The sequence below is a fragment of the Panicum virgatum genome, unplaced genomic scaffold (genome assembly GCF_016808335.1).
Source record: "Panicum virgatum strain AP13 unplaced genomic scaffold, P.virgatum_v5 scaffold_1427, whole genome shotgun sequence".
Lineage (NCBI taxonomy): Eukaryota > Viridiplantae > Streptophyta > Magnoliopsida > Poales > Poaceae > Panicum > Panicum virgatum.
Genome location: NW_024376269.1, coordinates 124,622 through 141,675, shown reverse-complemented (window position 1 = coordinate 141,675; position 17,054 = coordinate 124,622).

Below are 17,054 nucleotides of genomic sequence, written 5' to 3'. Positions count from 1 at the left end.
ATTTACCGGCTACCGGTCCCGTCTGTACTGTAGCTGTGCCCGTTTTTGTTAATGGGTCCGACTGTACTGTTGCTGCGCCAGTTCGCAATGTTTTTGGACTGTTTTGGACTATATGTTGTTCTGTTGTGGGCTGTTTGTTGAGCTATGGGCTGTCTATTAAAGGTTGAGCCCAAAACATATGAAGCCCAGTACTGAATTTTACTTAGTTAATGAATTTAAAGCTTAAAAACAAATAAATTATGGTATTTTAAAACATTATGAAAACAACATTAATGGGCTGTAAGTTGAGAATCTGTTAGCTGAAGTTGAGCCTCCGTACCTGTTTACTGTCTTGAGCTTTTGGATACTATCTTTTTCGTTGGTCTCTGTTGGGCCACTTTCTGTGTACTTGTTAACGGGTCTAACTTCATCTATTGGCTTTACAAAATGACAAAACAGACCATTAAAACAACAATAAATAAAAATATTTTTTCTTTCAATTAGTTGGATGTAATACAATTGAGATTGTAAAGTAATAAGGCATAGTTTGAAAGCCAGTAATTTAAGTATCAAAGACAAGGATGTAAGCATTGAGCATAACAGACATGGTTACAAAAGACTATAGTATATGTATCAATATTTCCAAGGACCTGTCTACTTCATACCCGGGTGTTTCGCAGGTATCTGACACCCGAGCATTTGGACAGCATGGAACACTCGAAAACTATGATCAGAAGAATTCGGGTGTTACGAGAAGATCTGACACCCGATTTTTATCAACAGTAAATTAAAATCTAAGAGTGTTGATGCTCGCTAACGACTCATTTTAGGCATCATCTTGAGCCTAAAATCATGAGAATAAAGTCTCATACCTGTTGATGTTATCCAGAAAGAGCCAATTCGGGCAGAAATGCAGGTAAAACAGGCTCCAAGCGTCAAGATACAAATCCGACCAACAGAGCAAGCCATCAGCTCTTGCATGAGCGTATGAAAGACGAGCGTCAACACTAGTGGTAGGAGTTATTACTAATGAGTTCCACAAAGTGTTGGTGTACATTTATGTGCAGGTTGCTTATGCATCGAAATGAGAGGAGAATGCATTCCAAAAGCAAGGTGCCCACCTAGCAGCCTTCTGACCAAAGATCGAGGCAAACGGGGCCAGCCCACGGTTGGCCGTCCCCCCAGGTCGGCCGACCTAGTGGTGACAGCCCACGGGCCCCACCGCCTCTCAGATGACACATGGCGAGGTGTGGTTGGTCCCCAATGGCGGTTTGGCTCATTTCCCGGGCAAGAGGCTAGTGGCTCCCTCCTATAAATACAAGGGGAGGGGGTTAGAATTAGACACACACCACACCCATCACATCACACCTTCTCTTGAGTTCTCACTTGAGTGAGTGTTGTCTTAGGGAGTTCAGGAGTAGAGGTACTTAGGAGGGGCGCCGGTAACGGCGCTCTTCTTCAATTTGTACCTCTACACGAGAGTGAGGAGTCGGGGGAAGTGTCGGGCTTGTCGGCGCTCTTTTCCGCTTGTACCTCGACGGATTCTTACTCGGTTGTAAGTGTTCGAGATTTTCTTTGTTTATTTAGAATTAGAGTCTATATCGTAAGTTATCATCTCTGCCTTATATTAGTTGATGTGAATGCTTAGAGAGTAGCATTTGACTCTAGAGTTGGGCTCCGGATAGAAAAGGACCCTGTATGCCTCTAGAGTTAGTAGGGAAAGGCGTAGACGTGGTGTCTAGGTTAGACTATATCACTCAGTTGTCTGATAGTCCCACGGTTTGTAGAGGTAGCCGGCAGGTGGTGACAGCCCTGTTCGAGCCCTAGTAATCCTCCACAATCGGATATTGGATAGAGCACTATTACTGGAGCTATCAGCTTGTATAAGCCGGTCGAAACCGGTACCTCGAAGTATAATGGCAATGTGATCTCTTCTTCTAGGCATAGATTCTAGATCTTAGAAGTCCTCTCTTTCCTATCCTCCTACACCAGTGTGTGTCCTTGGACTGTCTGAACCCATAGATAGTGTACTCACGTTCCCCAGTGGATACGATATCTGGAATACTCTTGGGTGAAAGCTACAACAGTATCCGTGCACTTGCGGATTTTATTCGTGACGTTACAAAGTACCAACAAGCTTTCTAGCGCCATTGCCGTGAAACGACAGCTACATTATCTTTGAACTCAGTCGTCCTCATATCTTTTTCCTTTTCTTTATTTCTACCTAAACCCCCGCTACCCATGGAGCAGCCATCCTTTCCACAGCTCTCCACCCCAATGGGCGAGTTCTCTGAGCCATCATCATCTTCCTCATCTAGCTATGAACTCGACCCAGGCTTTATAGCCATGGTTCGGAAATGACCCTTCTCTTCATGAAGATCCCTATGAGCATTTGCTAGAATTCGAGGAACTGTGTTCGGGCCTAGTAATCCTAGGCATGACACAGGAAGCCTTGCGGTGGAAATTGTTCCCCTTCTCTCTTATAGAGAGGGCGTAGCAATAGTACACCCACACGATAGAAAATATGAGCGGTGATTGGGAGGAGCTTCGAGATGACTTTTGTTACTCGTTCTCCCTCACCGGACGCATGGACTCCCTACCGACCGTCATCCTCGATTTTGAGCAATTAGAGAAGGAGTCCATAGGTGCAGCATGGGCTAGATTTTCACGCCTTTTGGTATCTATCCCTGACATGTCTATACCCAATGAAGTATCGTTGAACGTTTTCTACTCGGATTTAGACATGGAAAATGCCCTAGAGCTTGACGTCGCCAATGGAGGATGATTCGCACACACAACTCCGGAAGAAGGAAGAGACATCCTAGATAGTTTCCTAGAAGACTCTTTCTTCGCTACCGACTATAGTGAGCCCCGCCGGGAGGAATCTGCGTCGAGCCATGGGAGTCTCTCAACACCCGGATCTGAGCCTTCATCTTCCACATCCCAATATTCATTTGTTGAGCCCTCTCCCTAACCATGAACACCGAAGGAAGAAGAAATTCAACCTTCAGAGTTCTCTTCCTGATTCGAGGACAGTCCTTTAGGAAACATCCAGAACACCTCGAATCTCCACAACGCCCAATAAAGGGAGGAACTTTCTTCTGTCAGTATCAATCCATTACACAATCTCCTGACATAACCTTCCCTTAGTCCTACGGTACCTCCTTCTTCTTCCGATCCTCTTCACGAACGATTTCTCGAGGAGGTCGTAGAGGTGGAACAGTCAGATGGAGCGAGATGCTTTTCCGAAGACATTTGGACGAGTATATCCTCTACAATCCTTCCATGCTCTATTGGAGGAATTACCATAGAAGCACATGTTAACCCCATCATGGAGGTTAACATCATGCCATGGCACTTAGCGTATACTTTGTTGGGCGATGTTACGCTAAAACCATCTGACAAGCTACTCAAATGTTGTCTATTTGGATACATTAATGAATGTCGGGGGGTCGCAAGTGCTGTGCTGCTAACCTTAGACAAAATCGAGGTGCACCTAGACTTTCATATCTTCGATGTCCTCGATTTTGATCTTCTCATAGGCTACCCACTTGAAAATTCACTCACATCTCTTCAAGGGAGCCTAGCTGAACTGCTTAGGGAAACTGCTTTTGCCACTGCTACTCCTCAATTAGAAAATCTTCTAGCAAAGTGTAACACCCCTGTGTTAATTGTGATCGCTAATCTCGTGTTTAGCTGCTAATCATGGCTTAAGCGCGTCATTAGCGTTAACCGAGTTCGCGCGTTAAATATTGTTTTAACGATGTTCGATCTCGTTTTTGTCCTTGATCTGAGTTCCAAATCAATTTTTGCCCAAAACGAAAGTTGTAGATCTTTCCTTCCTCTACAACTTTTATTTTGGCCAAATTTCAAGTTCCCAAATAAAAATTGGAGTTTCAACTGGTCAAACTAGGGCTAAAATCATTTAAACGAGCAAACAGTGTCCCTCCTGTGCTCGATATTGTGCCCCGACTCCCATACTGCCGCTGTGGTCGCCGGCGAGCGCGTCCACGCGTCGGCAATCGCGCCCGACGCCGCTCTTCTCCTTTCGCGGACGCCTCGAAGCTTCCTGTGCCGTCCCAATCCTCCTTTCTCCTCCTCAGTGCACGACGAGCCGAGCTCGAGCGAGCAGCACTGAGCGAAACCGCCGCCGCTCGTCGCACCGGCAAATCCTCGCCGCCGCAGCTCGATTCGTCACGCTCCAACCCACTGCACCTCGCCCCTAAACCACTCCATCCCTCCACGAACGCGGCCGTGCCCTACCCCGGCCGAAGTCAAGCTCCAGAACGCGGCTGCCATTGCCGACCTCCGTCAAGCTCCGCCCCGAGCTTCGCCCCTCACGTCGACGACCCCCTTCCGGCTTTCTTCCGCGCAAAATCGATCCACGGCGAGCTCGGCCGCACCCTACTCATGCTCCTCGACTCCTTCCCCACCCGAATCCGCTCCGCGCCGCCGCCGTTTGGCCACCACGCCGCCATGGATGCACCGTCGCCCCCACTATGCACGCCGCCGGCCCTCTCTGCGCGCGATCGCGAGCCACCACCGCGCGCCCCTAGGCCGCTTGGCCTCACTGATGCTCGCGCCGCCTCATCCCTCCGTCGCCTTGCGCCGCCATAGCCGGAACGGCTCTGCGCCGCCGCATGCGCCGCCGCATCCCACCGCCGCGCGTCGCGGGCAGAGCCCGCGCGGCTCGGGGCGCGCCACTGCGCGCGCCGATGCCGCCTTGTCGCGCCGGAGCTTGCTCCGCCCCGTCCCGCCGCCGGTTGACACCGCCGCCGGTGGGGAACCCCGCGCAGCCCCCGCCCCTGCCTCGGTTGCCGCCGCGGGCTGCCGCGCGCCCGCGCCCCTGCCCTCTACGCCCCATGCGGGCCCCTGCCCCCACTGCCCTGCCCTGGCCTGCGGGCGGGCCAACCCGTGCCGCCGGCGTGCCGCGGTCGGCTCAGGCCGCCGCGCCGCCGCCCTGTTGGCCGCCGAGCCGGCCCAGAGCCGTGGCGCGCGGCATGGGCGAAGCAGGGGAGGGGGGGAGGCAGCTGGGCCGGCGCCCACTGCCATGTCGGGCCCGGCTGTCAGCGCCCCCCCTTTTACCTTTTAATGTTTCCAATTTATTCTTTATTTTCGGCTGAAAGTTCTTAAATGCATGTAAATTCGCAGAAAAATGCAAAAAATGCCAAACAAATTTTTTTAAGTTTCTAAAATCAAGATCTTCAGAGGAAAATAGCTGTGCAGGTCAGTTGTCACTTTTGCCTTGCTGAAAAATTCAGTTTGCATTTAACCTAGTTTATTTATTGTCGGTAGTTCCTTGGCTCTAAAAATTATGGAAAATTCGCAGTGGCTTACTCATTTCATGTGTAGCCCACTGTAAAAGTTTCATGACCTGTTGCTATGCACTTTTGGGTAGATCTATTTATGTTCCATTTGCCTTGCTAGGGTTATTTTAAATGCTTTGTTAGCAGCAGCTTTTGTTGGAAAATTTTGGGTGGCATGCTTTACTGCTTCTCGTTAAGTTGGTAAATTTTAGTGGCTAGATCCTGTATGCAAGTTAGGGTTTTGCTTATAATTTGCCCTAGCGTTGCTCTTTTCTTTATTTAAATGTTGTTAGTTATTTGTTTCATGCATGTGTAATCTCATCAAAGCAAGAGTCTGTTTAATCCCTGCTACCCAAGCAAGTTTAGTAGTTTTGTGGTTGAAGGAAACACTTCAGGCTAATTTGTGTTGATCTTTTCATCGCATTAAGTGCTCATGCATTGCACTGTGTTCTAATTGCGCATGGCATATTTTTATTCGTGTAGACACCGCGAACGAAGCTATCCACGAGCTAGTTGCTGAGCCGGTCCAGGAGCCATGAGCAGAAGAGCCACAGAAGGACGCCGTTGAACTCTGTTGTTTGTATTTAAACCTTTTATGTAAAACCGGTGTTGTAAATTAATTTGAAAACTTCTGTGTGCTGGTATCACCTGTGCTCGTCTTCGTACGGGTCTAAGTGCAATTGTGATCCTAGAGTACAGTAGTTTAATCGGGATTTTACCCGACAGCCTGTCAGGTTATACCGTTTTAAGTGCACAGTAACTTGACTAAGTATTAAGATGATAGTTAGTGCATTTAAGCCGGTTTAATTTGGATGGTGCTGCTACAGCTGGCATCAGAGCTCTAAATTGCACTGGGGTGATTACTGGTGTGCTTAATTACGTTAAGTAACTCCTACCTTGCATCGATTTCTGTTTTTTTCGAAAAGTTGACACTAGATGCGCTAAGGAATAGGATAGATAGTTCGTATGCCCTAATTATGTTACATAAGTTAGGTGGCATCTAAGTATCTATTTTATTCCAGCACTTCCAGCTTTTACTTTTTATTAAACCTTACTTCTGTAACGACGCACCTCCGCTAAGGTAAGCAAGGTAAGCATTCTTGGTAGTCCTTTAGAATAGTCCACATGTTTCATACGTGCGCGGGTCCCGTATGATGAGCATACGAGGAGGTGATAAGGCTCAATTCAAATGAGTCTGTCGCTATCTGCCGCCTGATATGGAGTGCGGATTTCATGCCGTGTGATTGTGATCACGGCCATTTCGTAAGGCAATGTTACGAGATGTAAACCTGTCATGCGGTTGGCCATGACCGTGACTCTTGGGACACGTCTACCCTTGGATGTCCCGTAAGGCGAGTGTACGGGAAGTGAATACATTGTTATGACGTATGCAGCGCTGCCCATTCAGCGTCGAACGTTTGGGTGCCATCTCTATAGTGGATGGTAATGTATGTGTGAATATGTGGGAAACTGCATATGCGTTACCCGTGTGGCGTAGGACACATGGGGGCCGTTCGTGTGTGCTGGCACGAAGGGTCCAGAAATGGATATTTATATCTGTCTCTATGTTCTTTTGCAGGAAACTAACCACGTTAAGCGCGCTATAAAATCCTTGATCGTAGGAACGACTAGTCTATATATAGGGAGAGTACGTAATTGTGCCACCGATTGTTCTCGTATACCATATTTGGTACTTGTTTGGGTGAGAAACGCTAGAACGTGGCATGCATCTTGCATCTTGCATACCCGAGTTGGTTGATTGCTGTGTTGTTTACGGTTGCGCTTCATAAAAACTTATTTTGATCGCCATGTTTTTACTGTTGCGCTTCTTGAAAAATTTATTCTGCGGGTACGTGAAAATTTTGGAACTCCAGTGAGGAACTGTGCTTTGGTTATCTGCGAATCTAAAATCCTATTTCGGAGATGTTCAGTGCTACCTACGCTAGAGCTACTCTGGTCGGAAATCGTGCAACCCGAGTTACCAATCTATGGTTCAAGTTGCGTAGACGCGGTTTCAACCGAAGTAAACCATTTTATTTCCCTTGGTGAACCAGATCGCAAGGGAAATGATTCATGCCGTGTGTTCATATTATATATGCACATTCTTTATTTGCATGAATTAATCCTGATAGCGAAATGGCTAACCAGGGGAATGATTATTTTGCAGAAGGGTGATAATCATGACAATGATAATCACGAAGCACTGCCCCAACAACCTCCCTCTCTGGCTCAAGCTATTGCAGCTCTTATCGCTGACCGCAACGAGCAGATGGAGTTGATAAGGCAACTGGTGCAAGCCCAAGTCAATGCCGGTAGAGGTCGACACGCTCCCCCGCTAGCACCTGCAGAAACTGACTATGTCGGTTTTCTGGCCACCCAGCCACCTCTGTTCCATAAGGCCGATGATCCCCTTGAGGCTGATGCTTGGATTCGCACCATTGAGGATAAGTTCAGCATCCTCAATTGTGCAGAATTGGACAAGGCCGCCTTTGCAGCACAACAGCTGAGAGGACCTGCAAAAATATGGTGGGTCAATCACAAGGCTCTACTTCCCACTGGTACGCGTCTCACCTGGGATGAGTTTGTGGCAGCTTTTAAAGCCCACCACATCCCTACCAGTTTGATGAGGAGAAAGATGGCAGAGTTCCTTGCCCTGAAGCAAGGGAACAACACTGTGCTCCAGTACGCTCAGACTTTCAATCAGTTATCCCAGTATGGCGGTTTTCATGTGGATACTGATGAGAAGAAACATTATTGTTTCAGAAGGGGACTTAGCACAAAGCTTCAGGACAAGCTAGCCCTCACCACATGCAACAACTTTACCGATCTGTTTAATAAGGCCATCACGCAGGAAGATGCCACGTTGGCGCACAAAGCTGATAAGAAGAGAAAGGCACCTGCCGGATCCTCCAGCAATGCACCCCAGAGGTACAAGCTGGTTCAGACAGGAAATCAGCAGGCTTCAAACCATCCTCCACAGCAGGGCCGTTGGGTCGCTAGGCCACCCCAGCAACAGCAGCAGTGGGCACCCCATTTCCCGACACAGCAGCAGAGGCCCCTAAGGCCATCATGTGTAGCACGGCTTAATTTGCAAGTAACCCACATGATAAGACCTTATATCATTCATACACCGGGCGCACCCTTAAGTACCAGCCAATTCGTTCGAGGTGTGGCCCTTGACTTGAACGGGACGATTTTTCCGACTACACCCATTGTCCTTCCAAGCCAGGGGATAGATGTCATACTTGGAATGAATTGGATGAAGGAACATGGTGCTACCATCAATACCTCCTCTCGTGTTATTCAGTTAAACTCTCCCACATATGGTTCTATGGATATTCATCTTTCCCAGCATGCAATTCAAGCCACTGTCATATACCATCTTGAGGGAAAAATTCTAGAAGTAATTCCGGTGGTATGTGAATATCCCGATGTGTTTCCGGAGGACTTGCCAGGCATGCCTCCCGACCGGGATATTGAGTTTGTCATTGAGTTACAGCCTGGCACAGCGCCCATATCTCGAAGATCATACAGAATGACTCCAAGTGAGTTAGCGGAATTAAAAATCCAGTTACAAGAGTTGCTGGATAAAGGCTTTATTCGACCGAGCACCTCACCTTGGGGTTGCCCGGCTCTGTTCGTAAAGAAGAAAGATCACGGACTGAGGCTATGTGTGGATTATCGACCTCTGAATGCAGTCACCATCAAAAACAAATATCCACTTCCTCGTATTGATATTCTTTTTGATCAACTAGCTGGAGCTAAGGTATTCTCAAAAATAGATCTACGATCTGGTTATCATCAAATCAAAATCAGACCGGTGGATATACCAAAAACAGCTTTCTCTACTCGTTATGGTTTATACGAGTATTTGGTGATGTCCTTCGGATTAACCAATGCCCCCGCTTATTTCATGTACCTCATGAATTCGGTATTCATGCCGGGTCGTGGTCTTTATTGATGATATCTTGATCTACTCCAAGAATGAGGAAGAACATGCTCATCATCTTCATATAGTACTTCAGCATCTGAGAGAGCACCAGCTTTATGCCAAATTCAGCAAGTGTGACTTCTGGCTGAAGGAAGTGCCATTCCTCGGTCATGTCATATCTGCTGAGGGCATCTCTGTGGATCCCAGTAAAGTACAAGATGTACTCGATTGGGAAGCCCACACTTCAGTTCCTGAAATCCGCAGTTTCTTGGGCTTAGCTGGGTATTATCGCCGATTTATCCCAGAATTCTCCAGAATTGCGAAGCCGATAACTGAACTTCTTAAAAAGGGTGTCAAATTCTATTGGAGTGCCCAATGTGAGGAAGCTTTTCAGAAATTGAAAACACTTCTCACTTCAGCTCCAATCTTGGCCCAACCTGACACTACAAAACCTTTTGATGTCTACTGTGATGCCTCAGGCACAGGACTTGGTTGTGTCTTGATGCAGGAAAACCGAGTGATTGCTTATGCTTCTTGATCACTCAAGCGGCATGAAGAAAACTATCCTACTCATGATCTTGAATTAGCAGCTGTGGTCCATGCTCTGAAGATCTGGCAACACTATCTTTTAGGTTCATTGTGCAACATCTATACCGATCACAAGAGTCTCAAATATCTTTTCACTCAAGCTGATTTGAACATGCGTCAAAGAAGATGGCTTGAGTTGATTAAAGATTATGAGCTCGAAGTGCATTATCATCCTGGCATGGCAAATGTGGTTGCCGATGCGCTGAGTCGCAAAGTTCACTGTCATTGCATTTCAGCTATACCATTAAGCGAATCCCTTTGCTTTGAAATGGAAAAGCTAAACTTAAGTATCGTACCACCTGGTACATTGGCCCATCTAGAGCTTACTCCTACTCTTCGTGATCTCATCATCACGGCACAAAAGCAAGATAAAAGGGTGAAGGAAATTCAGGGAAGACTATCAGAAGGAGATCCTAAAGTGGATTGCTTCCACCAGGATACTGAGAATGTGTTATGGTTCAAGAACCGATTAGTGGTGCCTAAAAATTTTGAGCTCAGAAAACAAATTCTTGACGAAGCCCATACTTCACGACTATCAATTCATCCGGGTAGCAACAAGATGTACCAAGACCTGAAGCAACGATTTTGGTGGACTCGGATGAAAAGAGAAATTGCCAAGTATGTGTCAGAGTGTGATATCTGTAGAAGAGTTAAGGCTAGTCATCTCAGACCAGCTGGAACTCTCTAGCCCTTGAATATTCCAGAATGGAAATGGGAAGACATTAGTATAGACTTTATAGTTGGCCTGCCTCGAACTCAAAAGGGTTACGATTCTATTTGGGTTGTGGTCGACAAGCTAACCAAGTCAGCACATTTTCTTCCAGTCAGTACACGTTATTCCACAAAAAGATATGCTGAGTTATATGTTGAGCGTATCTTATGCCTGCATGGTATACCCAAGACTATCATCTCTGATCGTGGTAGCCAATTCACTGCTCGCTTTTGGGAACAATTGCATACTTGCTTAGGAACTCGGGTGATTCGCAGCTCTGCTTACCACCCTCAAACAGATGGCCAAACCGAGAGGATAAATCAAATATTGGAGGATATGCTCCGTGCCTGCGTCTTGACCTATCCACAGAAATGGGATCAATGTTTGCCATTAGCTGAATTTTCTTATAACAATAGTTATCAAGAGAGCATCAAAATGGCACCATTCGAAGCATTGTATGGTCGTCGATGCCGTACACCTCTCAATTGGTCTGAAACCGGAGAAAGAACAATCTTTGGGCCCGACATGGTTCAAGAGGCCGAAGAACAAGTCCGCCTTATCCAAGCCAACTTAAAGATTGCACAGTCTCGACAGAAGAGCTATGCGGATAAAAGAAGAGATCCACTCGTCTTTAAGGTCGGTGACCACGTCTATCTGAAAGTGTCACCTTGGAAAGGCGTGCAAAGATTTGGAATAAAAGGGAAATTAGCTCCCCGCTACATCGGTCCATATCAAATTGTGGAATGATGCGGTCCTGTGGCTTATCGGTTGGATCTTCCGGCAAATCTTTCTGCAGTTCATAACATCTTCTATGTATCGCAACTCAGAATGTGCCTTAGAGTTCCGACTGAAGCTGTGGCAAGTGACTCAATTCAATTAGAGTCTGATCTCACTTATACTGAGCACCCTATCAAGATTATTGATCGCAAGGATCGAGTTACTCGTCGCACAACCAACCGATTCTACAATGTTCAATGGAGTAATCACTCCGAAGACAAAGCTACTTGGGAGAAGGAGGAATTTCTGAAATCTAAGTATCCGGAGTTTTTAAACGCTCATCCAGGTACTACATCTTCGACCCCTTTCCGCCTGTTTGAATACTCTCATGCCTGAATCTCGGGACGAGATTCTTTTAAGGGGGGAAGGCTGTAACACCCCTGTGTTAATTGTGATCGCTAATCTCGTGTTTAGCTGCTAATCATGGCTTAAGCGCGTCATTAGCATTAACCGAGTTCATGCGTTAAACATTGTTTTAACGATGTTCGATCTCGTTTTTGTCCTTGATCTGAGTTCCAAATCAATTTTCGCCCAAAACGAAAGTTGTAGATCTTTCCTTCCTCTACAACTTTTATTTTGGCCAAATTTCAAGTTCCCAAATAAAAATTGGAGTTTCAACTGGTCAAACTCGGGCTAAAATCATTTAAACGAGCAAACAGTGTCCCTCCTGTGCTCGATATTGTGCCCCGACGCCCATACTGCCGCTGTGGTCGCCGGCGAGCGCGTCCACGCGTCGGCAATCGCGCCCGACGCCGCTCTTCTCCTTTCGCGGACGCCTCGAAGCTTCCTGTGCCGTCCCAATCCTCCTTTATCCTCCTCAGTGCACGACGAGCCGAGCTCGAGCGAGCAGCACTGAGCGAAACCGCCGCCGCTCGTCGCACCGGCAAATCCTCGCCGCCGCAGCTCGATTCGTCGCGCTCCAACCCACTGCACCTCGCCCCTAAACCACTCCATCCCTCCACGAACGCGGCCGTGCCCTACCCCGGCCGAAGTCAAGCTCCAGAACGCGGCTGCCATTGCCGACCTCCGTCAAGCTCCGCCCCGAGCTTCGCCCCTCACGTCGACGACCCCCTTCCGGCTTTCTTCCGCGCAAAATCGATCCACGGCGAGCTCGGCCGCACCCTACTCATGCTCCTCGACTCCTTCCCCACCCGAATCCGCTCCGCGCCGCCGCCATTTGGCCACCACGCCGCCATGGATGCACCGTCGCCCCCACTGTGCACGCCGCCGGCCCTCTCTGCGCGCGATCGCGAGCCACCACCGCGCGCCCCTAGGCCGCTTGGCCTCACTGATGCTCGCGCCGCCTCATCCCTCCGTCACCTTGCGCCGCCATAGCCGGAACGGCTCTGCGCCGCCGCATGCGCCGCCGCATCCCACCGCCGCGCGTCGCGGGCAGAGCCGCGCGGCTCGGGGCCGCGCCACTGCGCGCGCCGATGCCGCCTTGTCGCGCCGGAGCTTGCTCCGCCCCGTCCGCCGCCGGTTGACACCGCCGCCGGTGGGGAACCCCGCGCAGCCCCGCCCCTGCCTCGGCGCCGCCGCGGGCCGCCGCGCGCCCGCGCCCCTGCCCTCTACGCCCCATGCGGGCCCCTGCCCCACCGCCCTGCCCTGGCCGCGGGCGGGCCAACCCGTGCCGCCGGCGTGCCGCGGTCGGCTCAGGCCGCCGCCGCCGCCGCCCTGTTGGCCGCCGAGCCGGCCCAGAGCCGTGGCGCGCGGCACGGGCGAAGCAGGGGAGGGGGGGAGGCAGCTGGGCCGTCGCCCACTGCCATGTCGGGCCCGGCTGTCAGCGCCCCCCCTTTTACCTTTTAATGTTTCCAATTTATTCTTTATTTTCGGCTGAAAGTTCTTAAATCCATGTAAATTCGCAGAAAAATGCAAAAAATGCCAAACAAAATTTTTTTAAGTTTCTAAAATCAAGATCTTCAGAGGAAAAATAGCTGTGCAGGTCAATTGTCACTTTTGCCTTGCTGAAAAATTCAGTTTGCATTTAACCTAGTTTATTTATTGTCGGTAGTTCCTTGGCTCTAAAAATTATGGAAAATTCGCAGTGGCTTACTCATTTCATGTGTAGCCCACTGTAAAAGTTTCATGACCTGTTGCTATGCACTTTTGGGTAGATCTATTTATGTTCCATTTACCTTGCTAGGGTTATTTTAAATGCTTTGTTAGCAGCAGCTTTTGTTGGAAAATTTTGGGTGGCATGCTTTACTGCTTCTCGTTAAGTTGGTAAATTTTAGTGGCTAGATCCTGTATGCAAGTTAGGTTTTGCTTATAATTTGCCCTAGCGTTGCTCTTTTCTTTATTTAAATGTTGTTAGTTATTTGTTTCATGCATGTGTAATCTCATCAAAGCAAGAGTCTGTTTAATCCCTGCTACCCAAGCAAGTTTAGTAGTTTTGTGGTTGAAGGAAACACTTCAGGCTAATTTGTGTTGATCTTTTCATCGCATTAAGTGCTCATGCATTGCACTGTGTTCTAATTGCGCATGGCATATTTTTATTCGTGTAGACGCCGCGAACGAAGCTATCCACGAGCTAGTTGCTGAGCCGGTCTAGGAGCCACGAGCAGAAGAGCCACAGAAGGACGCCGTTGAGCCCACTCCAGAGGTCTTCGTTAACCCCGCTGACCTGCAAGGCAAGCCCCGGAGCATAACCATAATTTAAGTTATTCAATGTTTATTTAATTATTTGTGCATTTATGTTCTAGGAGTTGAATGGAACCATAGTATGCATGTTTTCCCTAGGTACCGTGGGCCTATACTAGTATGCAGGTGTCGATAGAAATGCTCTGCTAAATAGGATTTCGGTAGAAGTCGAGTGATTACTGTCACTCGCGAGTTTAGGATCTTGATCCCTTAGTTTTGGCTTGAAATGAATTGTTGAATAAAAAGAATTGGAGACCGGGCGGAAATGAGTTGGAATATGGATATGGAATAGTTGAGAACATGACCTTCTGCCTGTGTCGATTGAGGACCGTACCGTTGCTGGCCCTGATGACCGAGTTTGAACAGTACTAACCACATGCCGGAAGTAGGAGGTAGTCGAAACCGGTAAGCTAACTACCTGAATTGCAACGATACTTTGAATCGCGACCTGCTATTCTGGGAGTGGAATGATGGCGGGTGTTGGAGTGTATGTCGCCTCCTAGTTCTCTGGGAGTTCGCTGTGAGGGACCCTTCACCCGGGTTTTGGCAGGCGTGATTCAGACGTCGGGGTGATGATGGGAACAGTTGACGTGTGTGGCCCGACGGGGTTTACGCGTGTCGTGTGAGTCAGGTCCACCTTGCAAGGTTAAATCGGATCGATTCGCCGTCTCACTCGGTTAAGAGAACCTTGGTCACTGTGTCACATCGTAGTAAGAAAGTGGAATGAAAACGGAATGGAAAAGGCTGGTTTGAGAGTTACTGCAAGATAATCTGTTCCACCATGTGTGCTCTAGATGATTAGGCGAATTTAGTTAATACTTGGTATACTAAATGGAGCTAAAATATTGAAAGTAAGGATTCACTTCTAGCAGCTTTTCAGCAAAAGAACTCCAGAGCCAAAAAGCTTTGCATGTCTAGGTAATGGGCTAAGTATACCCAAAGTCGGGTAAGCCTTGCTGAGTATTAGTATACTCAGGGTTGTTGTAACCCTTTTAAGCAGGTTGTGTTCCCTCTGACTTCGAGGAGATCTGTGCGTCCTGGATTGGACAGCCGCTTCCTCCGGGTTGGACCGTCGAGTGGGCCCCGTCTTCCCCGTGAAGATTGGGCAGGTTGGCATCACATCGGTGGGCAGGATGTGGAGCTCACCCTTTTATCGTCGTCGTGGCTATCGTATAATATTTCGAACTCAGTTTTAAACTTCCGCTGTGCGTTTGAACTCTGTTGTTTGTATTTAAACCTTTTATGTAAAACCGGTGTTGTAAATTAATTTGAAGACTTCTGTGTGCTGGTATCACCTGTGCTCGTCTTCGTACGGGTCTAAGTGCAATTGTGATCCTGGAGTACAGTAATTTAATCGGGATTTTACCCGACAGCCTGTCAGGTTATACCGTTTTAAGTGCACAGTAACTTGATTAAGTATTAAGATGATGGTTAGTGCATTTAAGCCGGTTTAATTTGGACGGTGCTGCTACACAAAGCCTCTTACCGAGCAAAACCCGCTCGAGGAGATGATGCATACATCTCCGTTCATATCATCCGAGCCCGTTCTCTTGGGAGTTCTAGAATCCTCTGAAGAACATGACTCAGAATGTAGCCTTCACTCTTGTGAAGATGAATTATCATCATCATCCTCGACTGAGTGTGAGCCTCTTCCTAATGGCTTAGAATCTGTTGTTCTCGACCTCGATCGAGATACAACTATGAGCTTCCACGACGCATCTCTTGAGATGGAGAGTCAATGGGCCATGGAACTGCGCTGACTTTGGAGTCCAATGAAAAGAATTCCACAAATGAGCATGGGAGTTCCGCTTTTGACATACTACGAAAACCATGCTCATTCAATGCAACTCCAGAGTCAAGCATATTTAGTGCACCGTGCACACACGAGGACTACAACCAACTCAAGGTCCTCTTCTGCAAAATCTTTAGAAGGTTGGTTGTAGATATATATGTTTACCGTAAACATTGTAGATTTCGTGGGTGCACCGTGGCATTAACCTTGTAGCTAGCTTCAACGATTGGTGGTGAAACAATGACCCATCACCAATTATGGCTGCAAGAGTTATCATGGTCGAGCTTATGACCAGAAACAAAGCACTGCCGGAAGATAGTCCGGACTATTATTTATTTATTTACTTATTCATTTCTTTTTCAATAAAAAAGCAAGAGCATGTTCTAGGATATAGTTTTCCTTCAGATATTTTTGGTCGCTAACCTTTCTAGGGGAAGATCAAGAAGAATGATGGACAAGCAACACCTACGAACATGTGAGCTACACCGACTACAACACCTTGAAATGTCCTTGATGAAGAACAACTACAGAAGGAGACTTGAACTCCATACACTTGAAGTTCTGCAAACTCCAAGTGTGGGGGAGGTAAGTGAGTACCCCAAAGTAAGTTCTTTTCTTGATTCATATCTTGTCTTGTAATTGGTGTACGTCCTCGCTTCTTGCTCCATAAAAAAATGAAAAAAAGAGAGGAGTTGCCATGGTGACAACATTGAGTCTTCATCAACAAACCATCATGGTAAGTACTCTCAATGTCCTGCTTTTGACATTAAACAAAGCCCTACCGGGAGGTCGCCCGAGGATCACCAGGTTCGTACTCATACTTATCCCGTGTTTGAATAGTGCTCAATCATGCTTTGTGCTCCCTTTTCCTGTCCTTGTATGCTCTGGTTTGAATGTATGCTATAGCATGCATTCATAGGCCTTTTAAATCAAGCATGGTGCTTGGGTTAAAATGTATTTTTCTGTCAAACTGACATGGTGTCAAGTTTGATTGATGAACCTCAGAATTAATACTTGTATAGATATTAGTTGCATATGTGGACTAACCCCTGCAGAAATCTCCAAATCCAATTGGGTGAGTCAGTGAGCTGAATTCAAATGGGAAGGTAGGCCAAGGTTTTGGATTAATGTTGCACAACATACTCATGTTGATGCAATCTTAGTTCAGCCTTGCTTGAGTAAGTATCTCGGTGAGATTAAATTCTAGTTTTAATAAATTTTAGGAGCTCCCTGGTTCTTAAAACCGCTAGAGCTATTAGATTGTTTCCACATTTTTGTTTTTGAATAAGCACCAGGTACAAGGACAAGTGTGGGGGAGATCTCTCGGAA